Source organism: Dama dama, chromosome 22 (assembly GCF_033118175.1).
Source record: "Dama dama isolate Ldn47 chromosome 22, ASM3311817v1, whole genome shotgun sequence".
In the NCBI taxonomy this organism is placed as follows: Eukaryota; Metazoa; Chordata; class Mammalia; order Artiodactyla; family Cervidae; genus Dama; species Dama dama.
This window is the reverse complement of record NC_083702.1, coordinates 34867343-34889092: the sequence shown is the minus strand read 5'-3', so window position 1 is coordinate 34889092 and position 21750 is coordinate 34867343. Positions and strand designations below refer to the sequence as shown.

The 21750-nt window shown below is 40.1% G+C and overlaps 1 protein-coding gene across 3 annotated transcripts in view; it reads left to right on the top strand.

Moving 5' to 3' along the window:
* Window positions 1-21750, top strand: part of LMNTD1 (lamin tail domain containing 1) — a 483367-nt gene that overhangs the window by 296633 nt on the left and 164984 nt on the right. For all 3 annotated transcript variants that reach the window (XM_061125156.1, XM_061125157.1, XM_061125158.1), the window contains one exon: window positions 2898-2999. The gene's annotated coding sequence lies outside the window, so the exon portion shown is untranslated. The remainder of the gene's footprint in view (window positions 1-2897; window positions 3000-21750) is intronic.

The window sequence follows — 21750 nt, the reverse complement described above, 5'->3', positions numbered from 1 at the left end:
TGGAGTATAGTTGCTTTGTCTCATTGTAATGTGTTAGTTTCTACTGCACAGCAAAGTGAACTAGCTTTATGTAACATATACCCCCCACCCTTTTTCTGGATTTCCTTCCCATTAAGGTCACTATAGAGCACTGAGTTAGGGTTTCCTGAAATATGCAGCAGATACTTTTTCCATATGTCTGGTTCTTTTTTCCCTCCTCAGTTTTAGCAAACTACCTTGGCTCTTAATTTACTTAAAAATATAAAAGCCAAAGGATGTGATTTTCCTCAAATTTTCTTACCCCCAGTTTAGAACTTCTCTGAACCTTCATTCATTCTCTTTTCTTTCTTGCCTCGGTGGAAGAAATCTCTCTCTCTCCTTTCCAAGCATTTTTTCTCCCTCTGTGTTCCCATCCCACCCCATTCCACTTTTCCTGGAGCATTGTCTCATAGGCTACCCCCATTTCACATCTCATGTTGAAGGAAATGATGTTTTTCTTTTTCTTTTTTTGAGCCCAGTATTTATACACTCAATGTAGAAAATTTGGAAGATACAGAAAGGAACAAAGATGAGTGCAAAAACCACCCACAATCTCATACAATAGAGAAAACCACATTTGATTTCTAATTAAAAAAAAAAAAATTTCTCTTGCTACTGATTCCCTCCCCTCAGCCTGAAAATATGTTCAGTTCTTCTCTTATTTCTCCTCTTGGTTTTCCTATTTCAGTTAGTGGTGTTATCTTTTTTATCTTATTATCATTTATTTAGGCAGGGTAGACAATAGGGAATCATCTTTGAATCTTCAATTTCCTCAATTCAACATAAAATTCTAATGATAATATTATATTGATTACTTACTTGGGTTAGGCACACTGCTAAGTACATTAGCTGTGTTTTCCCAATCTTTCACTGTACCACATTATTCTTGTTTTACGTGTAAGTAAGCAGAAACTTTGAGGTTCACAGCTAAGCAATGAAGTCAGAATTTGAACTCAAGCCTATTTATTTCCAAAGTTTCTGTCATTTCAATTTGTCCTCTCCTGTCTTTTTCCACTACTCTTGCTCTGGGCGAGTGCTAAGTCGCTTCAGTTGTGTCCGACTCTGTGACCCTATGGACTGTAGCCCGCCAGGCTGCTCTGTCCATGGGATTCTCCAAGCAAGAATACTGGAGTGGGTTGCCATGCTCTCCTCCAGAGGATCTTCTCAACCCAGGGACTGAACCCAGTCTCCTGCAGCTTCTGCATTGGCAGGCGGGTTCTTTACCGTTAGCACCTCCTGGAAAGCCCTACTGTTGCTCTAGCTCACATTATCCAATTCCCAAATAGCCAAATCACCTCATTAACAACATTTCCCAATCTTCATTCACACTCATCATTGGAGATTAGTAGAGGTCTGGTACATTGAATTGCCCTGGTCCCATCAATTCCGTTGTATCTTTACCAAGAAACAGTTGTATTTTATCAGCAAGCCAATCAATGCACTTGTACTGTTCATTATGTTACAGCATTTAATTATATATTATGTAAACCAATGAAACCTTGAGTGTAAAAGAGAGTTGTTCCTATGAAAATTAAGTTGAGATTCTTTGGAAAGACTTGGTGAGAGTGAGTGGCCTGAAAATATTATAATCCAAATCAGTATAGGAAAGGTGAACCAGACATGATTGGGAAAAGTTTGTAAACATATCTTTAAGATTCTGCGCTCAAATTACTTTTTGCTGCAATTTAAAGAAACAGAAGTTTGATGTTGCTCTTATAAGAAAAATGATACAACTCTAATTAGCAGGCACTCAGAGGAAGGGCCTTGGCATTTTATTCTATTATACAATTGCTGAAGTGCTCATATATGTCTTAGGTTAAAATATAATATCTAACATAAGTGTGTATAACTTTTTAAAATTCCTTGCCTGTTAAACCAAGTAAGTAAGTGTTAGTTGTTCAGTTGTGTCTGACTCTGCAACCCCATGGACTGTAGCCTGCCAGGCTCCTCTGTCCATGAAATTCTCCAGGCAAGAATACTGAAGTGGGTAGCCATTCCCTTCTCCCCGGTATCTTCTCGACCCAGGGATGGAACCTGCGTCTCTGATGTCTCCTGCATTGACAGGTGGGTTCTTTCCAGCTGAGCCATAGAGAAGCCCTTTAAAAGGTCATATCATGATAAAAAGAATTATTCCCTTTAGGGCTTGTCATTTTACATAGTCCTTCCATTCAAGAATGGTTCCCATTTTAATTCTAAAGCATGGCACAAATAAATCTATCACAAGAAAGAAACAGACTCGTAGATATAGAGAACAGACTTGTGGCTGCCAAAGGGGAGGGGGGAGGGAAAGTGATGGACTGGGAAGCTGGGGTTAGCAGATGTAAGCTATTATAAATAGAATGGATAAACCTCAAGGTCCTACTGAATAGCACAAGGAACGATATTCAATATCCTGTGATAAACTGTGATGGAATTAAAAAGCATATATATATATATGTCACCCTGGGGTGGGATGGCTGCAAATTTATCCTAGGATAGTTCTCATCTTATTAAAACCTTTTAAAATGGGAGCCATTCTTGGAGAAGGAAATGGCAATCCACTCCAGTATTCTTGACTCAAGAATCCCATGAACAGAGGAGCCTGGCGGGTTAAGGTACATGGGGTCACAAAGAGCTGGACTTGACTGAGCAACTAACAGTAACATACCTGCCCTTGTCCCTAGGGTAAAGAAGAGAGTGGCCTTACCTGTGATTGGCCAATGGCTGCAGGTGACTCTCCCTGCATCAGGAATGTCATTGTTTTCCTCACTCGCTACAGCCTGAAGATTTGGCAGCAAGGCTGGTGCTTATATAGAGAAGGAAGCTAATTACTTCATTTCATTCTTCTGTTGGAACATTCTCCTACCCACTTACCAATAATCTTCCATTTCCTTTCACAGCTCCTCTCTGAAGAGACCAACAATAGTGCATTCATCAGAAGAGCTCTAGTTGGAGCCCAGGAAGAGACAACGGAAGGCTGGGACCAGGCGGGCTGGCTAGAGGTCAGTGTCCACCAGCTCCTGGCTTATTGGCTCCCAGTCTCTCCAAAGGGGGCTCTTAACAGAGGCGGGTAGAAACTTCCATTTAATTCCATGTGGTATAAAAATGTAATTGTTTCACCCATAAAGGCAGTCATGTTTCTATAACAATGGCTCCATTCAGGGCTTTCAAGAGTCATTACTACAAGTTCTTTTAGGGACTTAAAAGCAATTATTTTCTTGATCTGAAGCAAAAAAAGAATCAGAACACAAGGCTCTCTTTTTCCATTTTTGTTTTCAATAAATAAGGAAAGACATCACCTGAGTGCTTTAATCATGGGCATCTTTGAGATGACAGTGGATGTGGGGCACTAAATTCATCTCTGACCTAAAATCATAGCACTTTAATCATTTTTGATTCCCTTTCATGGAGAAATTAACAGCTCAATAAGGACAACTCATGGAAAATGCAGATAATAAACCAAGATGTTGGTCCTCTTATCTGCCATCTGGCAACTCTATTAATTTATTTATTTGGCTGCATTGGGTCTTAGTTGTGGCATGGGAAATTGTAGTTGCATCACTCAGGATCTTTTGCTGTGGTGTACGGACTCTCTGGTTGTGGCTCGTGGGCTGTGGCTCTGTGGCATACGGGATCTCTGTTCCCTGACCAGGGATCAAACCCGTGTCGCCTGCATTGGAAGGTGGGTTCTTGGTTTGTTTTTTTTTTTGCAAGGTGGGTTCTTAACCATTCAACCACCAAGGAAGTCTCTGTCTGGCAACTGTTGATAATACAAAATGGCTGAAATTTCAAGAAAAGCCTCATCCAATCTAAGGGGGATTCTGTTTATTGTTTTGATTTTTTTAAAAAACATTTCCAGTATATATTTGTAAATTTAAGAGCAGACTTGCCATATATGGGCTCCGATCAGCAGGGCTAAAATTGATGGGTGTTCTGGTCAACAACCCTTTGCCCTGGCTTCCTCTAATTCATGTATATGGGCTAGTGGAAACTCACTTTCAGAGTAAATAATAGAAAATTAACAAATAACCTAAATATTCAATCGTAAGATACTAGCTGAAAAATACACATAAAATCATTAAATGAAATTATTAAAGTAATGTTATGTGTGTGTGTGTGTGTGTGTGTGTGTGCGCGCGCTAAGTTGCTTCAGTCTTGTCTGACTCTTTGCCACCCTATGGACTGTAGCCATGGTATATATGTATAAAACTACATGAAAAAGTAGGTTAAAAATAAGTATAATATATAGCTCCATTTTTGAAAAATATATGTAAACATACAGAAATATAAACATATGCTATATGTGTGTGTGTGTGTGTGTGTGTGTGTGTGTATACACACACACATGCAGTCCTATATTATCTATTCAGGAAGAAAGATTGGAAGACTACACACCAAAACATTGACTGTAGTTATCTTCATCTGATAAGTTTATTTATTTATTTATTTTTGGCTGCACTGGATCTTCATTGCTCTGCACTGACTTCCTCTGGTTGTGGTGAGCAGGGGCTCCTCTCTGGTTGCAGGTCACAGGCTTCTCTTTGTGGTGGCCTCTTTTGTTGCAGAGTGTTGGCTTTTGGGCATGCAGGCTTCAGTAGTTGCAGCTTGTGGGCTTCAGAGTGCAGCTCAGAAGCTGTGGCACATGGGCCCAGTTGATTCACCCCATGTGGGATCTAGTTCCCTGATCAGGGATCAAACTCATGTCCCCTGCATTTGTAGGTGGATTCCTAACCACTGGACAATCAGGGAAATCCCCATCTGAAAAGTTTTTGAGTGACTTGACTCTTTCCTTCTGCTGAAGAAAGTGTACTAACTTCTTTGTGTGTGTGTGTGTATAAGAAAGAAAGAGATAGATTGTTATTTTTTATGTGATTAAAAAAGAGTTAAAACCCTAAATAATGGATTGGGGCTTAAAAATAATTAATAATAGTTACTTTAAAAGAGGTATTTGTGAACTAGAAACTTGAAATATATTGAAAACCACCTAGACAAATTAAAAAGAAAAATCTAAACATTCTGAGGACAAAATATTATTGACTCAGTTGCCAGTTTTCCAACAGTAGTAACTATGGCTTTATAACAACATATTCATAAGCCAAAATTAGGTGTTAAAGTGAATCATCGATTTAGAAAGGTAATTATAAAGTAATCCAACCTCACATGTTGATTGCATTCAACAATCCCATTCAGAAGAGCAATATTATATTCCCTTTACTCTAAGCCATTTGTTACTTAAAAAAATAAATGAAAAGTGAAGAAAGCATTAGTCGCTCAGTTGTGTCCAACTCTTTTCAAATGGAATTTAGCCACCAGCTCTTCTGTCCATGGAATGCTCCAGGCAAGAATACTGGCAACTCTTGAAAATACAAAATGCAGTGGGTAGCCATTCCCTTTTCCAGGGGATCTTCCTGACCCAGGGATTGAACCCAGGTGTCCCACATTTCTGGCAGATTCTTTACCATCTGAGCTATCAAGGAAGCCCAAGCCATTTGTTACTACAACAGTCAAAAGATACAGTGTATAAAGGAATTATACATTTTGGACTCTGAATTAGTTTATTAGGAAAATGTGGGAAAAGAGGTGGGTTTAGATATGGTTTTCTTTCCCTGATTTCTCCCCTTGGAAGAATTATATTCTGGTTAATCCCCAAGGTAAGAGGCCGAGGCTAATATTTATCAACACGTGTTAGAGTATATATCAGGAAACATACTGGTACATTTAGCATTCACAACAATCCTGTAGGATATAGGTGTTTGCCATTTAAGAGACCAAGGCTCAGAGAAATGTCCTAACTTCATGGTCACGCAGTCAGTAAGGTGGTAGTACCAAGATTCACATGGGGCCTTTCTGACCCCGTAGACTCTGCTGTTTCCAATTAGGCCACAGTTCTAACATTCCATGGTGATAGATTGCATGGTTTTTCAGTATTATTCAATCTCACCTTTCCTATAAGAAGATTATACATCCTGTCCCATTGCCTTTGGGTCTGGCCATGTGGCCTGCTTTGACCACTGGAATGTGAACAGATAAGATGAACACTACATACTTTAAGAGGTGTTGTGGGTTTCTGTCTACCTTGCTTGCTGTTCTCCCTCTGTCTTATGAATGTTCCAAATAGAGAACCTTCTTCAATATGGGTCCCAGAATGTGAAGGCACCTGGAGCAGAGCCAAGCGGTTTCTAGGAGCTGCCAGCACAGAGCTGCCAAAATATGAGTAAGTGTGTACTCGTTTTCTGTTGCTGCAAACAAATTAACACAAACTTAGCACCCTAAAATCACAATGTATCATCTCCCAGTTTCTACAGGTCAGATGTGTGGGCACGGTGCTCCTGGATACCCTGCTCATCATCTCACTGGGCTGAGATCAAGGCGTCAGCTGCTATTCTCATTTAGGATTTGTCGTTCTCTTCAAAGCTCACTGGTTATTGGCAAACTTGTCTCCTTATGATCATAGGACTTAGGTTCTGTTTTCTTACTGGCTATGGGCCAGGGCTTGGCCTCAGTTCCTAAGGGCTCTCCTCAGGCCTTTTTGGTATGGCATCTTTCGTCCTCGGGCCAGTAATGGCACATTGAATCTACACCCCGGCAAGTCTCTGACCAGAAAACACTCTGCTTTTAAAGGGTTCACGTAGTTAAGGGGATCAAACCAGTCAATCCTAAAGGAAATCAACCCTGAATATATTGGAAGGACTGATGTTGAAGCTGAAGCTCCAATACTTTGGCCACCTGATGCGAAGAGCTGACTGATTAGAAAAGACCCTGATGCCTTGGAAGATTGAAGGCAGAAGGAGAAGGGGATGACAGAGAACAAAATGGTTAGATGGCATCACTGACCCAATGGACATGATTTGAGCAAGCTCCAGGAGATGGTGAAGGACAGGGAAGCCTGGCGCACTGCAGTCCATAATGTTGCAAAGAGTCGGACACGACTGAGCAACTGAACAAGAGCAACAAATAGATTAGGTCTGCCTTGATAATCTTATCTTAAAGTCAACTGATTCATAAAGAGGAGGTGCCGAGGAAGATAGCAGGACTTGAGCCCGTGCACTGCTGGCTCCATAAGGGGGTCCCCATGGCGCTCCTGGGGACCCTAGGCAGCGTGGGAAGGAGCTGGGCAGGAAGAGCCCGTGCCAGGACAGGACAGGCAGACAGGCGCACACATGCGGGCTGGACCAGAGGGCAAGGGGCCCAGCGGGACCTGCAGAATCCCTTTGCCATGTAAGGTAACATCATCACAGGAATAACACCAAGGGATACAGACCATGGCGACAGTCTTAGAACTGTGCATACCACAAAGAGAAAACTGTTTGTGTTGAAAGCCACAGAAATTTTGAAAGATTGATTTTTACTGCTTCATAACTGACTAATGCAACTGGCTACCTGAAATTGTGTGTCTGTGCATGTAGAAAAGGACACAGATCTAAGGGGCAGCTCAGTGAACTTTCACAAAATGAATACACCTCTACAACCACCACCCAGATCAAACAAATATACAAAAACAAGCAAATAGACAAAACCCAGAAAATGATTAACAACACAGAAACCCCTTTGCATTTCCTAGACGCTAAAATAACCATGATCCTATCTTCTAACACCATAGGTTATTTTTGCCTGCTTTTGAAATCGTACAAATGGTCTCTGGCTTCCTCCTTTCAATACTACATCTTTGAATTTCATTCCCTTTGTTGAGTGCAGTTTTAGTTCCCTCCCTGTGTTATATTTCATTATGTGGATTTCCACAATTTGTTTTTACATTCTTCAGTTGTGGACAGGCATTTGGTTAGTCTCCAGTTTTTAGTTGTTACCGGTCATGCTACCCAAACTGTTTATGCTGAGATTCTTTCTCTCCCAGTCCCTCTTCCTGCCCCCCTCTCCCTTTTTCTTCCCTTCCTTCCTTCCTTTCTTTCCTTCCTTCCTTTTCTATCTCTTTGTTTTTCTTTCTTTCAGATGTCTTTATATCTTAGATCTAATCTTCCTTCTCCCCAAAAAGGAGAGAATCCAATTTCCTATTGTCAATACCTTTCAAAGTTATTGGCAATTTAAGAAACCCCTCTCTGAAAGATTGTTTGGAAAACCACAGTGAATGGATTCAGACCAAGAATGTAGGGAAATGCAGGAGGGGTAAGGAACAAGGTTTCACACCCTTGGTTTATCTCAGGGCAGAAACTGCTTAGGGGAGACTGGGATCATTTCACCGTCACTCTGAGTGGAGCCATGCAGTGCAGTGGGAAGCAAGGTAGACCAGAAGCTCCATTAAGGGCTCCAAATCGGTTCCTTTTTCGGGCTGACGACCTCGGCAAGATTATCTCTCTGAGCTTCCGTTCCTCAATCTGTCATGGAGACAGTGATACCGTTCCATTCAGATGTTTCCATTCCTTACATACTTATACCCCTTATTCAGAAAACAACAACACATTTTGCCCCGGCCCCATTGCACCATCTGTTTTCTGATCTTCTCTGCCTTGCTTGTGTCCCAGAAAACCGGCCTCTGTCGACTGTATCACCGGGTTCTGTTACTGTTTTGCTCTGAACTGGGTTCAGCCAGTGGAAGGCACTGGCAAGGCATTGGAGGGAAAGAAGGGAAAGAGGTTGGGTGATTCTCTTGCACACACACTGCTCCCTCCCTGCCCCACTGTTGTTCTGGAGTCCCCTCAGGCCACAACACCTTTGTCCCTCTTCTACTTTGGTTTTTTTTTTTTTTTTTAATTAAAAAATTGTTTTAAGATTTGCCATGTGTTTTATTTTTTGATTGCTTTTTATTGGAGTATAGTTGATTTTGTGCAAACTCCAGGAGATGGTGAAGGACAGGGAAGCCGGGCATGCTGCAGTCTATGGGGTCACAAAGAGTCGGACACGAATGAGCGACTGAACACAGTAGCTGATTTACAATGTGGTGGTAGTTTTTGCCTTGCGACAGAGTGAGTCAGTTTGACATATACATGTATCCGCTCCTTTTAGATGCTCTTCCCATATAGGTCATCACAGAGTACTGATCAGAGGTCCCTGTGCTGTACAGTAGGGCCTTATTTTATATATAGCAGTGTTTATGTGTCAATCCCGATCTCCCAATTCTGTCCTCTCCCTCCCTGCTGACCATAAAGTTGTTTTCCATGTCTGTGACTCTATTTGTGTTTTGTAAATATGTTCTTTTGTACCAAGTTTTTTTTTTTTTTTAGATTCCACATATAAGTGATACTGTATATTTATCTTTCTCTGTCTGACTTACTTCACTAACAATCTCGAGATCCATCCATATTGCTGCAAATGGAATTATGTCATTCTTTTTTATGCCCGAGTAATATTCCATTGTATGCTAAGTCACTTCAGTCCTGTCCGTCTCTGTGTGACCGCCAGGATCTTCTGTCGGTGGGATTCTCCAGGCAAGAATACTGGAGTGGGTTGGCACTGCCCCCCTCCAGGGAATCTTCTGGACCCAAGGCTCGAACCCACATCTCTTATGTCTCCTGCATTGTCATGTGGGTTCTTTACCCCTAGCACCACCTGGGAAATCCAGTTCAGTTCAGTTGCTCAATTGTGTCCAACTCTTTACAACACCATGGACTGCAGCACACCAGGCTGCCCTGTCCATCAAAAACTTCCGGAGCTTACTCAAACTCATGTCTATTGAGTTGGTGATGCCATCCAACCATCTCATCCTCTTTCGTCCCCTTCTCCTCCCACCTTCAATCTTTCCCAGCATCAGAGTCTTTTCCAGTGAGTCAATTCTTAGCATCAGGTGGCCAAAGGATTGGAGTTTCAGCTTCAGTGTCAGTCCTTCCAATGAATATTCAGGATTGATTTCCTTTAGGATGGACTGATTGGATCTCCTTGCTGTCCAAGAGACTCTCAAGAGTCTTCTCCAACAACACAGTTCAAAAGCATCAATTCTTCAGTGCTCAGCTTTCTCTATAGTCCAACTCTCACATCTGTACATGACTATTAGAAAAACCATAGCTTTGACTAAATGGACCTTTATTAATATTCCATTATATGGGTGTATGTATTTGGGTTTCCCTGGTGGCTCAGACAGTAAAGTATCTGCCTGCAATGCGGGAGACTGGGGTTCAATCCCTAGGTTGGGAAGATCCCCTGGGAAGGGAGTAGCAACCCACTCCAGTATTCTTGCCTGGAGATTTCCATGGACAGAGGAACCTGGTTGGTTACAGTCCATGGAGTCATGAAGAATCAGACACGACTGAGCAACTAACACATACACACACACCATCTATAATATACAATGTAATATAATATGATATATATATTGATATATATATATATATATCTTCTTTATATAAAGATATGCCAAATCTTCTTTGTCATCCTTCTGTTGATGGATATTTGGGTTGCTTCCATGGCCTGGTTATTATAAACAGTGCTGCAGTGAACACTGGGGTGCATGTATCTTTTTGAATTATGATTTTCTCCAGATATATGCCCAGGAGTGGAATTGCTGGATCATAAGTTAGCTCTATTTTTAGTTTTTTTAGTCTTTCTTCTACTTTAAAAGTGATTGTGATTTCTCCTTCATTGGTGTCCCACCATCCTTTGCTCCTTAACCCAGTCCTTATCTCTTTAACAGTCATTTTATTATACTGTTAGGCTTAAGCCCTTTGAAGTGGATACTTGCGATGTCCCTGATACTGGAGGAGGGAGCCCTATCGTATTGTCAAACATGGTGGGGAACTGGAAATAGCATCAAAAGCTGGAGCCAAAGAAAACCAGGGATTTAAAGAACCAGAGAGATGAGATAGAGGAGTGATGAATCGTAGAGTCATATGAGCAGTTTCTGCAGTCTCTCTTAAGTTCTTTACCTGTGTGGCATTTAACTTCTGTGAGTTAATATAACTATTTAATCTAGAGGTGAGGAAACTATGCCTTCGAGTGGTTAAGTAATTTCTTGACATCATTCTTTCATAACTGACAGAGCTAAGATTTGAATCCATGACATTTTACCTCCCAAACCTCTGCTCTTAAACAAAACAGAAATTTACTTTCTATTGCAGAAACAAGAGCTGTGGTTGACTGCTAGCTCTACATACTTTCAAGACTTAGTATGCAGCATAACTGTGTCTTGAAGACACAGAAATGGGACAGATAATTTGAAGATACTTAGCAAGTTTATGCAAGTGTTAATGAGTACAGAGTTGGAAGGTCACAATGTGAGCAGCTGGCATCTCTTCTCCGTCACTTCCTGGTCCCCAAGCTTTGACAACTCCTCATTGACCCCAAAACAAAATGCAGCCTCCTTTGCTTGCCCTTTAGGGTTTTCTGCAATCAGACTGCATCTCTCTTTGGGGATGACCTCCTGCCCATCACATACTCAACTTGCTCTGATCAAACTGACTTACTCTTTGTGGTTCACTTGTTTCTTCATCAAGTTGCCTTCTCTCTATTTTTCTTCTTTGAAATTCTCTTAAGCCTTTTTGTCCCACTTAAAAGTGACTTCCTCCAGACAGATATTTTCTTATCACCTCCCTCCTCTGAACATTGACAGCTTTGTTTACGCTACTTTCTCTGCACATTTATGCTACTTGGACTTCTAGTTGTCTACATTCATCTCTCTTAGACATTAGGAGCTTAGAGGATGAGGAACACTAAGATGAGGAAAACAGAACCCCTACCCACAAAGTGGTAAGAACACAAAGAACTATAAATATCAATGCCTCTGTGTATTTGGGGATTTTACTTTAGGCTACTGATAAGGATATATAAAAGAGTTAATGTTCATATATATCTGAGGGAATCAGGGAAGGTTTCTTGGATAAAAATACATTTGGTATGTTCCTGGAACTCTGGTTGGGCTGTCCGCCATCATAAGTTGGGGAGGACATTCTTGGGAGAGACAAAGTGTTGCTTTCCTTGTGCATCCCAGTATCTCTGATGATTAATGAACCTAGTAACAGTGTCTATCATTTACTGAGTGCTTAATAGATGCCAGGCATTGTGTTATATGCTTTTTGTACATTATTTCATCTAATTCTCATGAGAGCAGCCCCGTTTTACAGATGTGAAATACCAAGGCTTAAAGAGATTTGGTAATTTGTCCAAAGTGGCCCAGTTAGTAAGAGGCAGAACTAAATCTTATACCTGTATTTAACTGATTAGAAAAGTCCAAAAGATGAAATATGAGGCCACATTGCCTTTCTTATTACAACTTGATATGATATATAATCCTTATTTATGAACCTACCACCAATATTACAGAGAAAATTCAAATCCTCAAAGAACCATATGAAGCCAACATAATCCTCACATAATATTTATAAACTGACAGATTTTAAGGAATCTAATTATTTACAATGTGTCTCTGATGGTTTTTGAGAGTTCTACATTTTAAAAAATAATATTTCAAAACAACGTTCCGTTTATCTTCTTTAGATTGATGCATTAAAATTACACCTCTTTAATCTGTGGTACCTAATTAATTCCAAAGTGTCTTTGGTTTTCTCTTGAAGTATTTTCTAAAAATAAATATGGTCCCACAATAATTATGTTAGTCACCACTCAAATCATGGTCTCTATTTAAATTCAAAACTGTATCTAGTAAGTTTAAAAAAAAGCTTGGTCTTTGATATTTTTATCAGGATAAAAACTGTCACAGTGCCTTCCAAACCTACGAATGAAATTAAATTTGGAGTTTTGAAACTGCCATGCCTTATAGGATATGGGTGAAGTTACCAAAATCAGTGAGAGTGCATTTTCCAGATGCTCAAGCAATGAGCATTAGCATTGGAGTTTCCTGGGTCCAAGTTATAAACTAGTACAAGCTGAGAAAGAAATCTCAGTATTTTTTTTCATAATTCATAAAACCCCTTTTCCCTGCTGTTATGAAATGTTTCTGTGCCCTGTGTGAGAACAGTAATGAATTTTCATATTAACAAAATATGATTGCACATCAAGATGTTGACAAGTATGTGACTCAAAGTCTTCAACACCAGGATGAATTAAGGGGCAGCCTCCATATTGCACTCTGTTAGAAATAGAGAACCCAGGTCAGTGAGCTTAAGGACAGATTGCTAGCAAAATCTGCTAAAGAAGTGAGAGAGAAGGAGCCTTCCAGGGGTACGTTGTTTTCCACCAATAGGCAGAAGAATGGCAGATGTTCACAGGTGTGGCTCCACCAAATACAGTGCTCTTTCTCAGGCTTCTCGTTGGATGCCTCGCAATGGTGCAGAGAAGCAGCTTTGGAGAACTATAGGAAATGTTAAAGCTTTACTAGAGACTCCAGTGCTAAAGATTTGGGGGAAGACGTCACATCTGAAAGACATAAAATTTGGAACTGTTGGGGTTTTGGTTCTGTTTAGTAGAACTAACAGTCACCAGAAACAAGAGAACAGTGGAAAATGGAATCGGTGCAATTTTATCAAATCATTGTTGTATGCATGCATCAACATATGAACTTTTGGGCAATTAACAAACAGTATGAGCTTCCCTGGTAGCTCAGCTGGTGAAGAATCCACCTGCAATGAAGGAGACCCCGGTTGAATTTCTGGGTGGGGAAGATCTGCTGGAGAAAGGATAGGCTACCCACTCCAGTATTCTTGGGCGTCCCTGGTGGCTCAGCTGGTAAAGAATTTGCCTGGCGTGCCGGAGACCTGGGTTGGATCCCTGGGTTGGGAAGATCCCCTGGAGAAGGGAAAGGCTACCCACTCCAGTATTCTGGCCTGGAGAAGTTCATGGACTGTATAGTCCAGGTGATCACAAAGAGTCGGACTCGACTGAGCAACTTTCACCTTCCAGATCACATATTCTTGTTAAGATATGTAGAGGGCTGAAAACATCTCCCAGAATGATCACAATTGTCTATTGTTATGCTTGGCAGGAATTGGACTATAATATGGGTAAAAGTTTGATTTGTTTAAACTATTTTTCACTCCCTAGAAAATACCTCCAGCATCATGAACGTATGTAGGCTGATAAATATAATGTATCTTACGGAACAAGACTCAGGATGACCAGCCTTCCTGGTTTGTCTGGGACTGGAGAGTTTCCCCAGGATGTGTGGCTTTCTGTGCCTCTGAAACCACCTGGGGCAGTACCTGGCATGCATGGATGGTTGGTGAACCAACAATAAAATCAAATGTTTCACTTTCTGTTTTATATGCTAAATTGATATGAAATTTAAAAGTGCTAAGAACGACGACAACAACAACAACAAAAACCAGCTCTTTTATTTTTAAGCCACTAACTTCTATTCCTTTTTAAAAATTTTTATTTATTTATTTTGGCTGCAATGGGTCTTAGCTGCCTACAGAGTATCCTTTGCTGAGCATGGAGGCTTCTTTCCTAGTGGTGGTGCAGAGGTTCAGTAGTTGCAGCCGACAGGCTTAGTTGCCCCACAGCATGTGGTATCTTAGTTCCCTAACCAGGGAATTGGAAGGTGGATTCTTAACCACTGGGCCACCAGGGAAGTCCCTATTTCATTTATTATTATTATTGATTTGTTGGAAAACTGAATTTTTTTTTTTAGAAATAAAGTAATGCAATAAAATGTTACCTTCTATTATGAACTGAAGATTTTTAAAAATAGCTTATATGGAATGATTCAATCATTTCATTACATTAAAGCATATCAAAGCTTTTGCTGTAAATATAGAACAAATAAATAAACCAAGTCAAAAAAGCATGCAATGAAATGAGTCCTGAAAACTAATACAGTGAAAGAGAAGATGTGGCTATATGAGAGAGAGCTGTTGCATTGGCGATGTTCGTCATTCCGATGGGAGTTCTGTACTGGGATGCGTTGAAGGACTGAAAGAAGCTGAGAAGCAGCGTCTTATTGGAGATACAGCAGACAGCTGTGTCTTGGGATGAAAGGAAGTGATGGCAGGAGTTGAGCGGCTCTGTGCCACTTCCTTGTACGTGGGCCTCCTTGACAGAGGACAAGCTGCAATTGAAGTGGGAAGAAGAGCGGGATAGAATGTGAAAATGCTTACCAACACCTGAAGGTCCTTTTTGTGCTTCAGAGCAGGGCTTCAGGCATTTCTGATTATTGCATTAGAATTTAATAATAGCTGAGTGGTATTAAAAATACATTTTAGAAAGAACATCACACATGTTTGTGATTCATTCTAAAATATAAGGTGTTCTACTTTCCTTCCTTGCTTTTATACTGTGCTAATTGTACCTAAATGTACCTCATTTAACTTTTGTCAAATGAGTGAAGCTGGATACAAAGCAAGATGGCAATTATGGTTAAGGTTTTTTTAAAAGGCATATTTTATATACATCAAGAAGAAATAAGTAAATTAAATTTACTAAATATTATTAGTGTAAGCTATTTCCAGGTTGGGAAATAACAAATTTTAATTTTATTTTGTGTTATTTCCCCTTTCTCTAAAATGAACATGTATTATTTTCACAGTGGAACTAATAGTCTTTCAATAAACATTCTTTTTCAAGAAAAATGAAACATTTTGATTACTTTCATATTTATTAGAGAAAGTGATAAAGTGAGAAGCATTTCTTGACTATTTCCTACAAATAAAGAAGAAGGCATGATCAATACCCCCCAAAACTGTAAAACATATCAGGAAAAGCAGATTGAACCTGAAAGAAGAAAAATCATAAGTGTTAGGTTGTGATAATAAAAGTCAGTATTATTCAAATTCATTCACTAAAAAAGCAGTTTTATGGGGACTCCCCTGACCATCCGGTGGTAGAGAATCTGCTCTGCAGCACAAGGGACCCTGGTTCGATCCCTGGTTGGGGAACTAAGATCTCACTTGCCACAGAGGAACTAAATCCTGGGGTGCAGCCACTGCGCCTGCACACCTCAAGGAAAGATTCCTGCCTGCTGCAACGAAGACCTGATGCAGCCAAATAAATAAATAGTTTTAAAAAGCAATTTTAGTATTCTTTTGTGCTATGTCCTACATCATACATATATTGAAAAAAACCCACTCATTAGAATACCTCTTCATCCTGGAGTACAGAATATGTTCCAGAAACTGCCCCCGCCACCCTTTCCCCACCATAAAAGGTTTATAGGTAGCTTCCCAAAACAGTATCTAATCTAAAATAATCCAGTTTACCTCAATCACTGATGAATGTTCACCCTCTCTTTAATCACTTCCAACTCTCCATTTGTCATTCATCTCACCAATAGGTGTCTGTGTTAAATCTCCCTATTTTATAGAGTCACTGGAAAACCAAACCAAATGGAGAAGAAGAAAAGGACAGCATTTTCAGAGTTTTAATATCATCTTTGGATTCTAACTGGATCTACTTTGCTTACAATTCTAATCATGTGGGTCAGTCATTTTCATTTTGAGCTGAGATAGATTACCTGTATTGTGATGCTTCTCTTTACTCATCTGTAAAATGGAAATAAAGCTGATCACATAGAATAAAGGTGATGCTCTATCTTCCACTTGCTGAGAAATATTACATTGTCTGAAGTCTTTGTCGGAAAATTAAACATCAAACAATTATAATGATTGATCACTAAATTTTTAAAGGGTAAGAGAGCCTCTTTTTTTCTGTACCCAAATAAGTGGAAAAATAAAAAACAAAAGCTATTCTCTAAATAGAACAACTGAAAATTGTTTTTCACCTTCCCTAAGAAATCAAACTTGTTATTGTTACCATGGCAACAAGTTGTCAGTCCGAAAGACTGGAGTTTCTCTGGCCTGCCTGCTTATTGAGCAGAAGGAAATAGAACACTTTATTAGTATTATTTTATTTTAAAATAAAAAATCATCAATGTGTTGAACTTCCCTATTGGTCCAGTGGTTAAGAATCCACCTGCCAATTCAGGGGACATGGATTTGATCAGGTCCAGGAAGATTCCACATGCTGCAGGGCAACTGAGCCCACTTGTCACAACTACTGAAGCCCGGGTGCTCTAGAGCCCATGCGCAGTAACTAGAGAAGCCGTCTTAACGAGAAGCAACTAGAGGGCAGCCCTAGCTTGCCACAGCTAGTGAAAGCCCTCACATAGCAAAGAAGACCCAGTATAGCCCAAAATAAATGAGTAAAATTTAGAATTTAATGTCTTTATGTTCTTGAATGGTCAGAATACACACAGAGTAATAAGAGCCACATTGCAAAAGGAATTTTGGCAGGGGTACTAACTAAGGAAGCTAGGCTCAAGCCACAGAATTTGCTATCTGCGACCTGCTGGTGGCTGGGCAGTGACCTCTTGGCTATCCTGACTGGACTCTGAGTCCCTTCACTTGGCCTTGTTTCCCTGTCTCTGGTGGGAAATACTGGGTCAGTGGCAACATGTGTATGAAAATCCATTTTCTCACCAGTCAACAAGTGCTTTTTCAATGCATACTATCAGGCTGGTGCAAAAGTAATTGAGGTTTTTCACTGTTGACCTTTGCCATTTGATATTGGAATACATTCTTAAATAAATGTGGTTATGCTATACATCATGGGCTTCCTTGGTGGCTCAGGTGGTAAAGAATCTGCTTGCAATGTGGGAGACCCAGATTCGATCTCTGGGTTGGTAAGATCCCCTGGAGATGGGAATGGCTACCCGCTCCAATATTGAGAATTCCACGGACTAGAGGAGCCTAGTGAGCTGCAGTCCGTGGGATCATAAAAAGTCAGACATGACTGAGTGGCTAATACTTTCACTATATATAATTTTAACGCACATTTCTTGCTTTATGTTTTTTTTTTTTCTAATGACTTATTACATGCTGTGTATTTTATATGTATTTGAGACTGTGGAAATGATATTAGACAAAAAGCAATTCAAGCGATTTTCTTATTCAAGTTCAAAATGGGTTGTAAAGCAGCAAAGACAACTCACAACATCAAAAACACATTTGACCCAGGGACTGCTAACAAACATACAGTGCAATGGTGGTTCAAGAAGTTTTGCAAAGGAGACAAGAGCCTTGATGATGAGGAGCACAGTGGCTGGTCATTGGAAGTTGGCAACAACCATCTGAGAGCCATCATTGAAACTGATCCTTTTACAACTACACAAGACGTTGCTGAAGAACTCAACATCAACCATTCTACAGTCATTTGGCATGAACCAAATTGGAAAGGTGAAAAAGCTCCATAAGTGTGTGTCTTGTGAGTTGACCACAAATCAAAAAAATTGTCATTTTGAAGTGTCATCTTCTCTTATTCTATGCAACAACAACAAACCATTTCTCTATTGGATTGTGATGTGAAGAAAATGGATCTTATATGACAACTGGCAGTGACCAACTCAGCTCAGTGGTTGGGCTGAGAAGAAGCTCCAATGCACTTCCTAAAGCCAAACTTGCATGAAAAAAAGGACATAGTCATTGTCTGGTGGTCTGCTGCCCATCTGATCCACTATAGCTTTCTGAATCCCGGTGAAACCAATGCATCTGAGAAGTATGCTCAGCAAATCGATGAGATGCAGTGAAAACTGCAACACCTGAAGCCAGCATTGATCAACAGAAAGGGCCCAATTCTTCTCCACGACAAAGCCCAACTGAACGTTGTACAACCAACACTTCGTAAGTTGAACGAATTGGGCTACGAAGTTTTGCCTCATCCTCCATATTCACCTGACTTCTCATCAACTGACTACCACTTCCTCAAGCATCTCAACAACTTTAGGCAGGGAAAACGCTTCCACAACCAGTAGGAGGCAGAAAATGCTTTCCGAGAGTTCCTGAGGCATGGATTTTTACACTATAAGAATGAGCAAACTTGTTTCTTGTTGGCAAAACTGTGTTGATTGTAATGGTCCCTATTTTGATTAATAAAGATGTGTTTGAGCCAGATATAATGATTTAAAAGTCATGGTCCAAAATCGCAATTATGTTTGCACAAATCTAATACCTACCAGGTACCATTTCAGGACTGGACATGATGTTTGAACAAACAGACAAAATTATTCCCACCATGGGCTCACTTTCTTGTGGGGGAAAACAGGCCAAAACCAAACAGATAAACCAAAACATAATATCAGATAGTAATAGAAACCACCAAGAAATATTAAGCATATTAAGACAGTAATAGGAAAATTTTTGAAGGAAGAGGGAAATACTGAAAAAAACTAAAAGCTTCCAGAAAACCATAATATTTTAATGCATGTACAACTAGGCCTGATAGATGTAGCTATTACACATGAATGTACTAATGTATCAGTCATTTTTTAAAAGCAAATACAGATTGAATAGGACCCTCTGTTTGTTAGGTACTGGGATCATTGCTGAGAAAAGTGAGACAGACTCAGTTCTAGAGCTTAAAGTATTTCAAGCTCAAATACTGCTAGTGAAAGCCCCAAATTTGAGATCTTCAATTCTCTTAGGACTGTATATTTTATCCCTCTTGAGTAAATTCCTTTAAAGTTTTCCAAGTATGATTTAAAAAAAAGAAATTATTTTTAATTGGAAGATAATTGCTTTACAATATTGTGTTGGTTTCTGTTGATGTATTAATAGCAACATGAATTGGCCATAGGTATATGTATGTCCTCTCCCTCCTAAATCTCCCTCCCACAAGTATGCTTTATTGCTCTAAAAAATGCCTTTTAGGATATTTTTATGTAGTTTCTTACCAAAAAAAAAAAAAAGAGAGAGAGAGAGAGAAGACTTAAAACTTTTCATTGTCTGGCTTACCATTTTACATAGCAAGTTTTTTTGTGGAACTCAAGATTCTTGAGAGTCCCTTGGACTGCAAGGAGATCAAACCCGTCAATCCTAAAAGATTTTACCCTGAATATTCCACCCCGAGTATTCATTGAAAGGACTGATGCTGAAGCCGAAGTTCTGATACTTTGGACACCTGATGTGAAGACCTGACTCTTTGGAAAAGACCCTGATGCTGGGAAAGATTGAGGGCAGGAGGAGAAGGAGATGTCAGAGGACGAGATGATTAGATAGCATCATCAACTTAATGGACATGAGTTTGAGCAAACTCTGGGAGATAGTGAAGGACAGGGAAATGTGGCATGCTGCAGTCCATGGGGTGGCAAATAGTTGGACACAACTTAGCAACTGAACAAACAGGAGAAAATATACCTGGATTTTGAAAGAATTTGAACAGTTTTGCGAAAAGCAGTCATTTCTAGCAACAAAGTAATGCTGAAAGGTTTGGAGTCTACACTCTGCTAAGGAGCCTATAAAAAACAGAGTTTGCGCCTTGGGATGAAGAACTGGGCAAGCCATGCAGTTGCGGAAGGACAACCAAGCCCTCCCTCTCCTGCTGAGGTTGTGCTGGCAACAGATAAGAGAACTTCAGGAATACTGGACCACCCAGTGTGGCAATTGCTGTGTTCTTATCTGATTGTATTTATTCTTTATTGTCTCATAAAGGACCTTTCACCAACTTGGCAACTTTGCCAGATAACACGTAGGCACTGTATTTTTATGTGGCCATAAAACAACATCAGTGATTGCAGTAAGCACACTTAACTGCTTTTTGGATGATCAGTGCTCAGCATGGATTATAATTGCTTGCTTTCTATATATGGAATTTTAAAAGATGGTAACGATAACCCTATATTCAAAACAGAAAAAGAGACACAGATGTACAGAACAGAATTTTGGACTCTGTGGGAGAAGGCGAGGGTGGGATGTTCTGAGAGAATAGCATTGAAACAAGTATACTATCAAGGGTGAAACAGATCACCAGCCCAGGTTGGATGCATGAGACAAGTGCTCAGGGCTGGTGCACTGGGAAGACGCAGAGGGATGGGATGGAGAGGGAGGCGGGAGAGGGGATCAGGATGGGGAACACATGTAAATCCATGGCTGATTCATGTCAACGTATGGCAAAAACCACTACAATGTTGTAAAGTAATTAGCCCCCAACTAATAAAAATAAATGAAAAAAAAATTGTTTGCTTTCTTTACCTGGATTGAAGACCATATTCTGAGATGCTTTGTAAATAATTCTGAGATGTTTAGTATATCCTGTATGCAGCAACATAGAAATGTTTGTTTTACAGCGGTAGACAGGGTTGAGCAAAACAGAGCATTCACAACAGAACTCTTGGGAAATACTGAGTCTAGAAACTTGCAGTTGCATTTGTGAGTGTTGAAAGCTGTACTCTTCCTCCTCTAAAGTTTTGTTTTTTGTTTGTTTGGTTGATTGGTTTTGTTTGTTTGCTTTGTTTTGCTTCAAGCACTTGTTAGTCTTCAGACCATCAGGATGAATCTTGCTCTCCCAACTGGAACACGACTGTGTTGTGTGAGGGGCCTTTGAGAATCTTATCAAGGTGAACAGTTGATAAAGTTGAGACCTGCTGCACCTCTGATGAAAGCTTAGGGAAAAGCTATTTATGTAGGAGCTTGTCTGTCTCTGGGCTTTGTGCCCAGGCCTCTCTTTTTCACTCGCAATCTTACATGTACCCCCATTAATTCTCTTCACAAGAGGCATTTTTGGTCCTTTCCAATTCAGAGGATATTGTAATAGGGGCGCCATTAGCACATGTTCTGGGTGGTGGAACACCGTGGTTCCGCCCCTTTCTTCCAACAGAACAGCCTGTACCGAGGCACGCGGCAGCAATCCTTTGGAAGATGCTGACAGTCAGTTAATTAATGGCAGAACCCACGTGTGCATAGGGGATATTATGACATGTTCCCTCTGAAAGATTATTTCTACTCAAAGTCAAAATGTTAATAAGCTAATGAGCCTGATGATGATTTTTTTTTTTCAGATTTGGAGACTGATTTTAATTGCAGTATATCAATAAAATCAACACATTCTCATTTTCCTTTCTATATTCATTAATTTATTTTGAAATGCACAGATTGTGGAGATTGTGTAAACTATAACTTACACCATCTCAGCATTGCCCTGTGCTTG